A 13,621-nucleotide genomic window follows, 5' to 3' on the forward strand; every position below is an offset into this window, starting at 1 on the left:
AGCACAGCCATCTACCAGGAAATTTTAGAGCACTTCATGCTTCCCTCTGGCAACAAGCTTTTTGGAGATGGAAATTTCATTCTCCAGCAGGACTTGACACCTGTCCACACTGCCAAAAGTACCAATTCCTAGTTTAAAAATAACAGTATCACGGTGCTTGATAGGCCAGCAAACTCGCCTGACCTTAACCCCATAGAGAATCTATAGGGTAATGTCAAGAGGAAGATGAGAGACACCAGACCCAACAATTCAGATGAGGTGAAGGCTGCTATCAAAGCAACCTGGGCTTCCATAACACCTCAGCAGTACCACAGGCTGATCGCCTCCATGCCACGCCACATTGATGCGGCAATTGATGTCAACGCAGCCCCGACCAAGTATTGAGTGCATTTACTGAACATAGATTGGGTATGGAAAGTATTCAGACCCCTTTAAATTTTTTCAGTCTTTGTTTCATTGCAGCCATTTGGTAAATTCAAAAAAGTTCATTCTTTTCTCATTAATGTACACTCTACACCCCATCTTGACTGATAAAAACAGAAAGAATTTCCCACACAGCAATGGCATAAAGTGAGACTAGGGACTTTTTTTTTTTAAGTGGCGGAGGAATACAGTGCGGAAGGATACCTACCTTCCGTCATTGGATTCCTGCAGCCCGTAGAGAACGGCAGCAACAGCTGATGCTGCAGTTCTCTACCCAAGATCGTCGTGGGACACACTCGTGGACTGCTTCGGATCGTGGGTGAGTATTTTTGTGGTTTGCTATGTTACTATTTATTCCGTAAAAGACAATGGCTTCGGGGAACAATGTGACAAGTATTGGTAAGTATGTTACTCTATGTTATATGTACTGTATGTCTATGTATGTATTGTATGAATGTATTGTATGTAGTATGTATGTAGTATATATGTGGTATGTATGTAGCATGTAGTATGTATGTAGTATGTATGTGGTGTGTATGTAGCATGTATGTGGTATGTATGTAGCATGTAGTATGTATGTAGCATGTATGTAGTATGTATGTAGTAAATATGTAGTATGTATGTAGCATGTAGTATGTATGTAGCATGCATGTAGTATATATGTAGTATGTATGTAGCATGTAGTATGTATGTAGCATGCATGTAGTATATATGTAGTATGTGTGTAGCATGTAGTATGTATGTAGCATGCATGTAGTATATATGTAGTATGTATGTAGCATGTAGTATGTATGTAGCATGCATGTAGTATATATGTAGTATGTATGTAGCAAGTAGTATGTATGTAGCATGCATGTAGTATATATGTAGTATGTATGTAGCATGTAGTATGTATGTAGCATGCATGTAGTATATATGTAGTATGTATGTAGCATGTAGTATGTATGTAGCATGCATGTAGTATGTATGTGGTATGTATGTGGTATGTATGTGGTATGTATGTAGTATGTATGTAGTATGTATGTGGTATGTATGTAGTATGTATGTATGTAGCATTTATGTAGCATGTATGTAGTATGTATGTAGCATGCATGTAGTATATATGTAGTATGTATGTAGCATGTAGTATGTATGTAGCATGTATGTAGTATATATGTAGTATGTATGTAGTATGTATGTAGTATATATGTAGCATGTAGTATGTATGTAGCATGCATGTAGTATATATGTGTTATGTATGTAGTATGTATGTGGTATGTATGTGGTATGTATGTAGTATGTATGTAGCATGTAGTATGTATGTAGTATTTTTTTTTTTTTTTTTTTACATTTAACACATTAGCCGGATGATGGGACTACTATTGTCCCATCATTGGCTAATGTGTCAATCACTGTCATGGTAGCAGGCATCGCCCGATGGGACTTGTAGTCCCATCGGACGATGCTTGCACAGACCCCCGGACATCAGCACAGCCCCCCGGCAGGCCGGCACAGCCCCCCGGCAGGCCGGTACAGACCCCCACAGGGTGCACAGACCACCGGCAGGCCGGCACAGCCCCCCGGCAGGCCGGTACAGACCCCCACAGGGTGCACAGACCACCAGCAGGCCGGCACAGCCCCCCGGCAGGCCGGTACAGACCCCGGGCAGTCCACACAGCCCCCCGGCAGGCCGGCAGAGACCCCCGGAAGGCCCGAAATGACGGCGCATCATGATTCGCACACACCGCGCATCATGATGACGTCAGGCTGTCAATCAACTTGGAACTTCCGATTCCGATGCCGACTTCCGATATTGAAAAAATATCGGAAGTCGGTATCGGAATTCCGATACAGCAAGTATCGGCCGATACCCGATACTTGCGGTATCGGAATGCTCAACACTAGCCATGAGTCTTCTTGGGAATGATGCAACAAGTTTTTCACACCTGGATTTGGGGATCCTCTGCCATTCTTCCTGGCAGTCTCTCCAAAATCCGGGACTTCCACAGCCTCCAGCTCTTCATCCCGACTGGGCTCTAGTTTGCGATAATTCACTCGAGAAAGGGCATCAGCATGAACATTCTCTGATCCTCTCTTGTAGGAGATTCTGTATCGGAACTTGGCCATCCGGGCTACCCAACATTGTTCTAGAGCCCCTAACTTGACGGTCTCTAGATGAGCCAACGGATTGTTATCCATACGTACATGAACTTCTGAGCCAGCCAGATACTCCGCAAAGTTCTCAGTTATCGCCCACACCAGCGCCAACAGTTCCAGCTTGAATGAACTGTGGTTTTCTGGATTTTTCTCCGAGTCATGTAAAGACCGACTGGCGTAGACTATGACATGCTCTTTTCCGTCCTGCATCTGGGATAGCACTGCTCCAAGCCCCTGTAAACTCCTATCAGTGTGTAAGATGAATGGCTGGGAGAAGTTAGCATAAGCCAGCACAGGGGCCTCCATCAAAGCCTTCTTTAAGGCTAGGAATGCTTCTTCCTGATGCTTTCCCCACTATATGTTCCTGTTTTTGCCACACAAGGGTACTCCCCTCAACAGCTCCAGAAGAGGATGGCATGCGGGCGAAATCATACAATCCCATTGGAAGGATGAAAGCTGTCTTGGCTCGATCTCGTTCGGACATTGGTACTTGCCAGTAACCGCTGTCCAGATCTAATGTGGAAAAGTACCTGGCATTCCCTAGCGCCGACAGGGACTCCTCTATACTCGGCAGTGAATACGAGTCTTGCACTGTGCAAGCGTTGAGCCGGCGGTAGTCCACACAGAAACGTAGGGACCCGTCCTTCTTCCTCACCAAGACTATGGGGGCAGCCCACGGGCTTTGACTCTCACATATCATCCCCTCCATAACATCTGCGACAGCATCCCCTTTACCTCTTGGTACATCTGTGGAGATATCTGGCAGTACCGCTCCCAGGTGGGTATCTCATGGGTGATGGCCGTGGTGCGCCCGAAGTCGCCTTCATTCTTCACGAACACTTCCTGGAATTTTCCCAACAAGGCTTCCACCTAAGGAACCTGCTGAGGGGTCAGTTCTGTGAGCTCTGCCCTCATGTGTTCCAGTATCCATCGCCCCTTTTGCAGCAATCTGGGGTCCGGGGCTGCCTCCGCCTTGACAGTCACTAGCCACGGATCTTCTGACCTTGCAGTCAGCTGTACTGTCTCAGTCGGGATCAGCTCATCTGGGTGACCCAGGACGTGGGCGACTTCACTCTTGGGGGGTAAAGTTACATCAGTTTCTCCGAAATTTAAACATTGTACGAGGACAGTGCCATCCGGCACGGTAGCCAGGGTCCGTGCGACCATTACTCCCGACGGCAACTGGTCGACTCCACTGGGTTCAATTTGAACCTCCACCCCCTCCAGGGGAATTCCAGCTCAGACAGGCAGGGGCAGCACAGCACATGGCGCACACGATTAACGGAGGTGGGCGCGATGACTTTGTTGAGTTCCTTCCCGTCACTATATACTTCCCGGACCTGAGCTGTCCGTATCAATTGCTGAAAGACCTTCCTCTGAGGGGTTTGGTCGCTCCATTGCTACAGGAACTGCTCCGGGGACTCATTAAACAGAAGGCTTCCGAGATCTTTAAGCACATTCATGTCCAGGGTCACAGTATGGACCTTAGCTGCTTCTCCATGCACCAGTACTATGCCCATTCTTCCTACATCTTTACCGCATACTTCTATGTTCATCCATACCACCCCTGCGACTGGGATGGGTAAGTGGTTGGCCGACATAAGTTAGATCACTGGGCCCCATTCTGGCTGTAGTGCCTCTGTGAAGTTACGGAGGAAATATCCTTCAGGCATGGTGGTCACTTTGGAGCCAGTGTCTACCAGGCACCGCACTACTTTTCCATTGATTTCTGCCCAGACCAGGGGGCACATGGAAACAAGGCTGATGGGACTTCTGCTACTCTTCCTCCAATCTTCACGCTCCAAGCGACGTCCCGCGGGCTCGGAGCCACCTAGTTTAACGGATGGCACTGGGATGGTTGGCTCCGCTGGGGACACGATTGGGCGATGTGGTCGGGCTCTCCACAGGTATAACACATAAGAGGGCTTCTCCAGGTAGTATCAATCTCATGTCGGGGGGCAGCTTCTCTGTCCCGTACCATAGGGATGGGCTCTATTGCCTGAGTTCTTTTTGAGGCCACCATTTCTTCACGGACCTGTCTAATTTCCATCTTCAGGTCTTCCACCTATTGAGGGATAGTGTCCGTGGGGGTGGTTACCTCACCGCTCCGCACCTTCTCCACTGTCCCTGACACTCCCTGCTCTTGCTCTCGCGCACGTGCCTCACTGCCAATTTCAGAGAAAGTTATTTCTGACTTTGTCAGCATGCGCTCTCGCAGGGCCTGTTTCATCAATATGTCGTGCAAACCCATCACCAGCTGGTCCCGGAGCACAACGTCAACTGTTATGAATGGGTCACCGAGGAGGAAAACAAGACCAAGCAAAGTCACAGAAAACCAGAGAGGTTGGTAACTACGTGGATTCCAGACCCCTGATCCTGACCACACAACTAACAGTAGCCATGGAGCGCACCTACGATGATTCTAGATGCCTCGTCACAGCTGGAGGATGAAACAAGCCTAAAGCAAGAAAAGGGGAAATCTAAACTGCCTCAGAGAAGACCCCAAAGGAATAGACAGCCCCCACACATGTATTAACGGTGAGACAAGATGAAAACACGAACACAGGTAGGAAAATAGGCTGAGCAAACGATGGGGCTCACACTAGCTAGAAAGGACAGGAAAGGAAAGATACTGTCTGCAATCACGCCAAAAAATCCTGCAAAAATGTCCAACACTTCTGATAGCAAAAAATACCCTGAAGTCACTAGACTTCTCCCACTATATCAGCACTCTGGAATATTCTGAGAACAGAGCAAAAAGAGGCCAATCTAATAAGGGACAAAAAGCAAACTGACACATACAGTGACATAAGAGTGGAAATTCAACACAGCCCCAGCCGGGGCTGGCTGACCACACAAAAAACTGAATAGACCAAACCAAATCAAATGTGAACATTAGCAAAAACAACTTAGCTTGAGAAGGCAGGAACTGAGCTGGAAACTAAGACCTCAGGAGGCAGGAAAAAATCACCAGCATGGGAATAGGGAGTCGGCTGTCTTAAATCCAGTCTGAGACTCCAGATGTCCACTCCTCCTCCTCCTCATTATCAGGTGGCAGGTCTCTGCCAATTAGATCATCTTCATTACCTCCTGCCACCACCAGAGGGAGCCCGGAAAGAGAACTCACCACTCCTCTGTCAGCACAACCAGCTCCCTCATCAGAAACCAGAGGCAGACCAGAAAATGAGTTCACAACAGTCAACTGACCCTACACCTACGCCGTCCTTCCGTTTGATGGCAATATGGAGCTCTTGCAAGGCATTCTTAAATTGTGTCACAGTCTGCAAGGCATTCATAAATTGTGTCACAGTCTCCCCCTCTCTTTGCACCCGGTGAAACAGTCACATGCGCATTTCTCCTTCATCAGTGGGATCCTCATGCGTCTCCACAAGTATGTACAGCACTTTGTCCAGGGTATCTCTTTCTCGGGGGGGACCTAAGCATAACAGAATCCCATGCCTCCCCCTCCAGGGCCATTAATGCAATCTCTGCCTCCAGGGCCGGTGTCATGGGATGCATCCGCATCAGTCCCCGGATACGCTCAGTCCAACTCCACATCACATTACTCCCTGTAAACATTGGCAAATTATTCAACATGACTCTCAGGGAAATGCTAGACCTGGGGCCTCCCCCAACTGCTTGATCTGCCCCGTCCGCGCTACTTTGTGATATCCTGCCGACTACGCCAAATGTAGTAAACGTGCAGGTGCTGTTATGTCACCACGGAACTGACAGATCAAAAGTTAAAGGGTTTGATTTACAGGGATATGATACTTCTCGCAGGGAGAAAGCAGTGGGGGTTAAACTGGTTTTAAAGCATTATATCAAACAGTCAAAAAGAATAACAGTTAGAAACAGGAACTTATCAGTCTGCTGAGTACTTGCTTGTAGGGTCGTCTTTTCCCGCATCAGCGCCATCAGCAGTGGCACTTGTCGTCTCTCTATTCGCTGTAGGCTCTGCAGTCTCTAAGGACCCACAACAGGGGTCTTGGGGGTTAATGAAGAAAGGCAGGAGGAACACAAGGCATTCCAGTGTCCCCTGCTCAGAGACTATGCTCCAAAACTAAACAGTCTCTCCGCAGGAATCAAGTGCTCTGTGTCTCTATAAGTCTCTGAACAGGAGTCAGGGGCTCTACACCAACACTGCAGGTACCGGGGCTACGCACGGGGGTCACTGTCTCTGCACGGGGGTCAGAGCGCACCTCTCCAGTCACTGCAGGCTCTGGTCTCACGTACTCACAAGATGCAGTCTCTCTGCACAGTCTCCCTGAATTTGTCCTCTGAATGGGAGTTCTCCCTTCTCCCCTGCGTGCAGCTGCAACCTACCCTGTCCCCTGCACACGCTGCTCTGAGTTTCGCGCACTCTCAGGCTGCCCTCCTTCCTGTTCCTCTCTCCTCCCAGCAGTTACATGACCCAGCACGTCCAGAGCAGAAAGTCTTCCCCCTAGCAAGCCTCTGGCCAAGTGGTTCCAGATCAGGAGCGGAGAAGGTAACCCCCTCTGAGTCTTCTTGTGCTTCTCCCTCTTACACAAGCATGACCTCCACAACATTTCTATGGCGGAGGGACTTTTAGCAATCATAAACTTATTACCTAACGTACATAGATAATAATGAATGTCTTTAGTAGGAAAACTCTTTATGGTGCCATTTAAATTTAAAGCTCAGGAGAGCTAGACAGCCACCAGAGGTGATGGAGATGACCGATTTCCTTTTTTCCATTAAAGAGACATTCACACACTGCTGAGTCCAGGGCTCATGGAATAGCAGTCAACCAAATGAGCCTTTGGCCATTTGATACTATAGGTGTAGGGCTAAAATTAGTTGAATAAGTGTAAAAAAATGTATTTATTATAACTACAAATGAGTAGGTTCTTATCCAAGCGTCATCTTTTTCATCCTGCAGATGACACTTTCAGAGTTTCTGGCCTCCTTTATTACTTTACCTTGGAATATCTGATCTCATGCCGCAACATCCCATGAATCAAAAAGAAAAAAGCAGAATCACTAACTGTGCCAATGGATAGTAACTCTAGAACCCAGGCTTGAGAATGATCTACCAGTAAACTGCAGTCAGGTTCCATTAGATCATAGGGTCAGTCTTTAGTTCTTACTGAGGGAGTTCAGTCCTCAGTGTTTTAACTAATATTATTAGTACCCAGCATATGAGACCATTTCCTCTACCGTTTTATATCACTAAGCCTGGACTATCTATTCTAGTTTGTATTAATGAATTTGAGTGCATTTGAGTGAATTTTGAGTTATATCAAAATCGGGGCTTAAAAAAGGGAAAAAATTGAATGCCTTGAAAGATAATTCTTGATTAAATAGCACCCAAAGCAATCAAATATCCAGGGATCTGTATTTCAGCAGATATATAAGATTTATATGCATCATCATTAGTACAAAGCACAATTCAAGATCATACAGCTGGCAGCAATTGTCCTGGTTTGGTCAAATAAATAAAGTGAAGATGAAAGTTTATGTGCTAAGTCAGAGCAAGCAGCACAGACCGGAGATGATGTTGCAGCAGAGCAGGATCATCAGTGAGTACACGGCACAATGAGGACCAGTGGAGCAGAACATGTGAAACGTAGGCCAGGGGGTCGTCGTGGCTAACGGTGGCAGTACTGGCACACCCTGGCCCTCTGCTCTATGAACACACAGTAGTTCACTCACTTGCAAGTCAGGATCCATTCCACACGGCCGATAGTCCTTTTCCTTTAACACCACACAATGACAGCCAGAGTCCTGCTTCATCTTTAACAAAACAATTTTACTCAGCTTGTCCAGTTTAGCCACAGAAACAGCACAAGATTCGTCGCAGAATATCACCATTCCATTCCCTGTACTCTCCCTCACTCCTCCAAAAATATCCACCGGATCCGCCGGTCCTGCAGCTTCCTCACTGGTCAGACTAACCCGCTTCAGGCATCCCCCCCCCCCACTTCCCTCTCCGAAGTTCAAGTTGAGAAATGGCTCTTCCATCCCTTACCAGGTCATGGGCCTCGGACGTTTAGGGTTGTTACCACGAAGTTAGCTGCTAGCTACCATTCTGATACTGCCAAGATATTCCTCCACAATGTGTGACCGTCAGCTCTAAGGCTCTGGACTGCTGGGCTCCTCAACTTAAACGTTCCCCCCTGGACACGACTGTCCTGTCCTTACTCCCGGCTCACACTCCTTCTCCACACTCCTTCGCCACAACACACTGACTAACTTCAGGAAGCTCCAACCAACTAGTCTTCCTTAGCCCCTCATAACTAACCTAATCCTATTGGTCTAACTTAACCCTTATCCTATTCTATTCTCTCCTATTGTGCTCCCCCTACTGGGCTAAGTCCTACACTATCCCTATATCTATACTACACATGAACAACAGTACATTTGCAATACATAAGCATAAGGACAATGTAATACACAATATATATATGTATATCACAAAACTCAAGATAAAAAGCGCAGGGCACCGCTGTTACCGTGTGACTTCAAATGATGTGCGGCATACAGAAGCCCAGCAGCTGGGAATCTCGGGTGCCAGACCTGGAAACAGTCAATCCTGGGAATCCATGCAAAGAGAAAAGGTCGCACTCATCGAGATGGAAGTTTCACTGATTTATTGACATATCATAAACATGTCAAGTCGGGGGAGTGACATAAAGAGTGCAAGAAAGGCTGACAACGGCCGTTTCGCGCTGCTCGAGCGCTTCAACCGGTCACTACGGGAGACTCTTTTTATATTTAAATGTTTTTATTGAACATTTTTCAAACATAGAAAGTTGGATGAAAGGAAAAATCAAAGGGCAGAATAGGGAAAGGGTGAATATAGGAGGATATCAGCTACGGTAGATGATTGTGGTTCCAGCTGACATATCCAGTAGTGTCCAGATCTATACATAGTGTTCTCATTTAGTCCGGGGTCACACGGTCGTAGATTCTCTCACGCGATTATGCCAAAGTCGCGTAGATCAAACTCTGTCAGAGTTTAGGTTGTGTGCATATTGGTTAAAGTGTGCAATCGTGTCCAAAAAGAATGTATCTGGAGATGCTGCCATGAGCAGTTATGGTGGTGGACCTCGAAGTCCTTCCACCTGCAAAAAGTAAGACTTGTGATGTTGCCCACCAGGAAATTACCTTGGGCTTTAAAATATCCCCTATGTATGATCTGCAGTTGAATTGACCAGTAGTAAGTAGACAGCACATATTTAATGGTTTTGTTAGTGCATTTATAAATATTGTGGGGGTAAGGTTGAAATTATATGTTGCTCATTTTGTGTTACCTAAATTTGTTCCTCAACATTTCAGCTGAGGATGGAGGAACAAATATTAGAAGTCAAGCCCTCGGTTAATATAAGCGAGGTCTGCCACTTCTAGAATGTTTCATCCCAAGCTGCTTCAGGAGTCCGCACTTAGCATAGCTTTGTATTTGTAGGAAATCAGTGTATGGGATTGGGATTGATAGAATGGGAGAACTTTTTATTTATAAGAGTTATATGGATGATTTCTTCATCTTTTGGAAAAGGGACATCAACAAAACTATTGTGTCACTCATTAAACAACAAATCTCAACAGATAGAATTCTTAGACATTGTAATCTCACATGTATAGTAGACAACATATATTTAGATTACTGCAGGGGTCAGAAGAAAACATTTGATTATTAATAATATCCCACTTAGCATAAATTTGCTGATATCTAGTGTTGGACTGGAGAACGCAGGGCCCACCAAAGAACATCATTCTTGGGGCCCATCATGCATTTAGTTACATAGGTTGAAAAAAGACCTAGGTCTTATCAAGCTTAATCTTTCTCTACCAATTATACTTTTCATTACCAAATTAACTATAACCCACAATGTTATGAGTACTGATGAAATCATCCAGCTCTTCTTTAAAAGCTGTTAGTGTCTGCCATTAGTACCTCTTGTGGTAGAGTATTCCACAGTCTGACTGCTCTAAGTGTAAAGAATCCTTTCCTAGTTAGCTTCCAGAATCGCCTATCTTCCATTTGTAATGAGTGCCCCCTGGTCCTTAGTAAGGTCTTTGGAAGGAATAATTTATGTGCAAGTCCTTTATGTTGACCACACATGTACTTAACATACATGTATGCTTTTTGGCCATGTGAACATGCATTTATATGCTGCATGTGTACCAACTCAAACCAAGCTCAATTTTTGTGTTTTTTCTTTGTATTTTTGCATTCTGTGCAAGCTGGGGTGTGGCCTCCCTCTACTAAGCTGGAAATTGTATTTAAAGGCTTCCCCTGACTGGTGTCCAGTGGTTGGGACCCGGTCCTTGTCTGCCCTTATTCACACAGACGTCAACTTTGACACATGATAAGGTTACTAATACTAGACAGTGTAGGACCGCCCCGACCACAGAGTCACCTTGTCAATGGTGGGACGGCTTTTATGATATGTTTAATCAAATACAGTATTACTAAGAACTCTGTATGATTCAGATGCACTTTTGCTTTTTACTTATTTAATTATAGCAGGGTTTTTTGCATTTTGTCTTTTCTACGTTTTGTATGCTTTTTGGCCATGTGAACATGCATTTATTTTTTGTGTTTTTTCTTTGTATTTTTGCATTCTGTGCAAGCTGGGGTGTGGCCTCCCTCTCCTGAGCTGGAAATTGTATTTAAAGGCTTCCCCTGACCGGTGTCCAGTGGTTGGGACCCGGTCCTTGTCTGCCCTTATTCACACAGACGTCAACTTTGACACATGATAAGGTTATTAATATTAGACAGTGTAGGACTGCCCCGACCACAGAGTCACCTTGTCGATGGTGGGATGGCTTTTATGCTATGTTTGATCAAATACAGTATTACTAAGAACTCTGTATGATTTAAATGCACTTTTGATTTTTACTTATTTAATTATAGCAGGGTTTTTTTCATTTTGTCTTTTGTAGGTTTTGTATGCTTTTTGGCCATGTGAACATGCATTTAAATGCTGCATGTGTACCAACTCAAACCAAGCTCAATTTTTGTGTTTTTTCTATGTATTTAAACAGTCATGGCCAAAAGTGTTGGCACCCTTGAAATTGTTCCAGAAAATGAAGTATTTCTCCAAGAAAATTATTGCAATGGCACATGATTTGTTATACACATGTCTTTTCCCTTTGTGTGTATTGGAACACAAAAAAAACTGAAAAAAATACATAATTTTACACAAAACCCTAAAAATGGGCACAATAGCAGCTAAGGCAGGAGGTGTTGAGCCTGCGTCATCATCTGGCCCAAGAAGGCATGTAAGGTTCCCTTTTCTTGGAGTAGGAAAACCGCTTTTAAAGCGGGAGCATCAGGAACAGGTTTTGGCGTACATTGCCGAAACAGCCACCAGCTCTATTGCCTCCTCTTCTGAACGTTCGAAACCTGCAAGCACGGAGTTGTCAGTGCAGGGTTCTGGTCAGGAAAAACACCTTTCTTTGTGTCCTTCACCCTCACCAAAAGTTAAGGATGCGGCAGCCCACACTTTAGATTACTCTATGGAGCTTTTTTCACATACCATGTCTGGGTTATCCAGTCAGATCCTGAATTCCCCAGTCCAAGATGAATCTGACATGGAGTGCACTGATGCACAGCCACTGCTAGATGATTCTGCTGGTACATTGACCCAGAGCACTACATTGCCCTTGCAGTCTACTGAGTCAGAATCTGACCCTGATGAAACTCAAGTGCCCCTTCCCGCATACTATACCACCTTACACGGTGACACAGAGGAAGGTAAAGAGGAAGGTGCAGATGACTTTGAAGAGCAGGTGATGGATGACCCAGTTCTTGACCCGGATTGGCATTCATTGGGGGAGGAGAGTGGCGCTGGCAATATTTCAGATAAGGAGAAGGATCCACAGCAGGCATTGACATCGCAGCAGCAGTTATCTGGCAGGCCTGTAGCTGTCCAGAAATGTGGAACAAAAACTAAAAGAGTTGCAGGACAGCTTGGCCAGACGGTCAACTTAGCACAGCGTGAAAGGCCAGAAAATGTATACCATAGTAGGAAGAGTGCAGTGTGGCACTTTGTCCAAAATCCTACTGATGAGGCAAAGGTTACCTGTAAGAAGTGTGGAAGGACCTTTAGCCGAGGTAAACAACTCAGAAATTTGAATACCAGTTGCATGCTTAGACATTTAATCAACATGCACTTGCAAGCGTGGACGGACTACAAAACCTCAGGTAGCACATGTGCACCTGCTCCGACTGAAGGTAGCCAGCAACGCTCCATCGCTTCCCCCACTGTAAGACCACCGCCGCCGTTAAGCACACCACCAGCACTAAATGTGGAGGTGTCATCGCAAGGCCAAAGCACTCAGGGAATCACAATGGTTTTGCAACACAACACTGAATCTATTCCATCAACACCAATACCATCACCAACCCCCTCACTCCGTCCGGTCCACCACTACTTCCCCCATATGCAGCTCTCCAGTCCAGCTCACCCTACCAGACACTCTGAGTAGGACAAGAAAGTACTCATCCTCTCATCCGCGTACACTGTGTTTGAACGCCTACATTACCAAACTATTCTCATTAGAGATGATGCCCTACCGTTTGGTTGAAAGTGAAGCTTTCTGCGAGCTCATGGCCTATGCAGTACCATGCTATGACCTACCCAGTCGGCACTTCTTTTCTCGAAAAGCCATCCCTGCCCTCCACCGACGTGTGAAAGACCGCATTGTCCAAGCACTAAAACAGTCAGTGAGTGGGAAGATGCACCTCACAACAGATGCATGGACAAGTAGCCATGGCCAGGGCCGTTACGTGTCCATCACTGCGCACTGGGTTAATGTGGTGGATGCAGGCTCCATAGGGGACATCGGCGGTGGAACAGTGCTGCCTAGCCCACGGTATAGGAAACAGTTGGTTGTAGGCTTTCGACCCTCCTCCATAAGCGAAAGCTCATCCACAGAGCGCAGTCGCACGAGCACTCCATCCGCAGCTGGCAGTGTTGCACACGAGGTGTCCCACTATCGTACAGCTAGTGGTAAGCGTCAGCAGGCTATGTTAAAGATGATGTCTCTGGGCGACAACAGACACACCGCGGAGGTACTGGCCGACTACTTG

The sequence above is a fragment of the Dendrobates tinctorius genome, unplaced genomic scaffold, assembly GCF_039654945.1.
Source record: "Dendrobates tinctorius isolate UK_male_01 unplaced genomic scaffold, ASM3965494v1 ptg000156l, whole genome shotgun sequence".
NCBI lineage: Eukaryota > Metazoa > Chordata > Amphibia > Anura > Dendrobatidae > Dendrobates > Dendrobates tinctorius.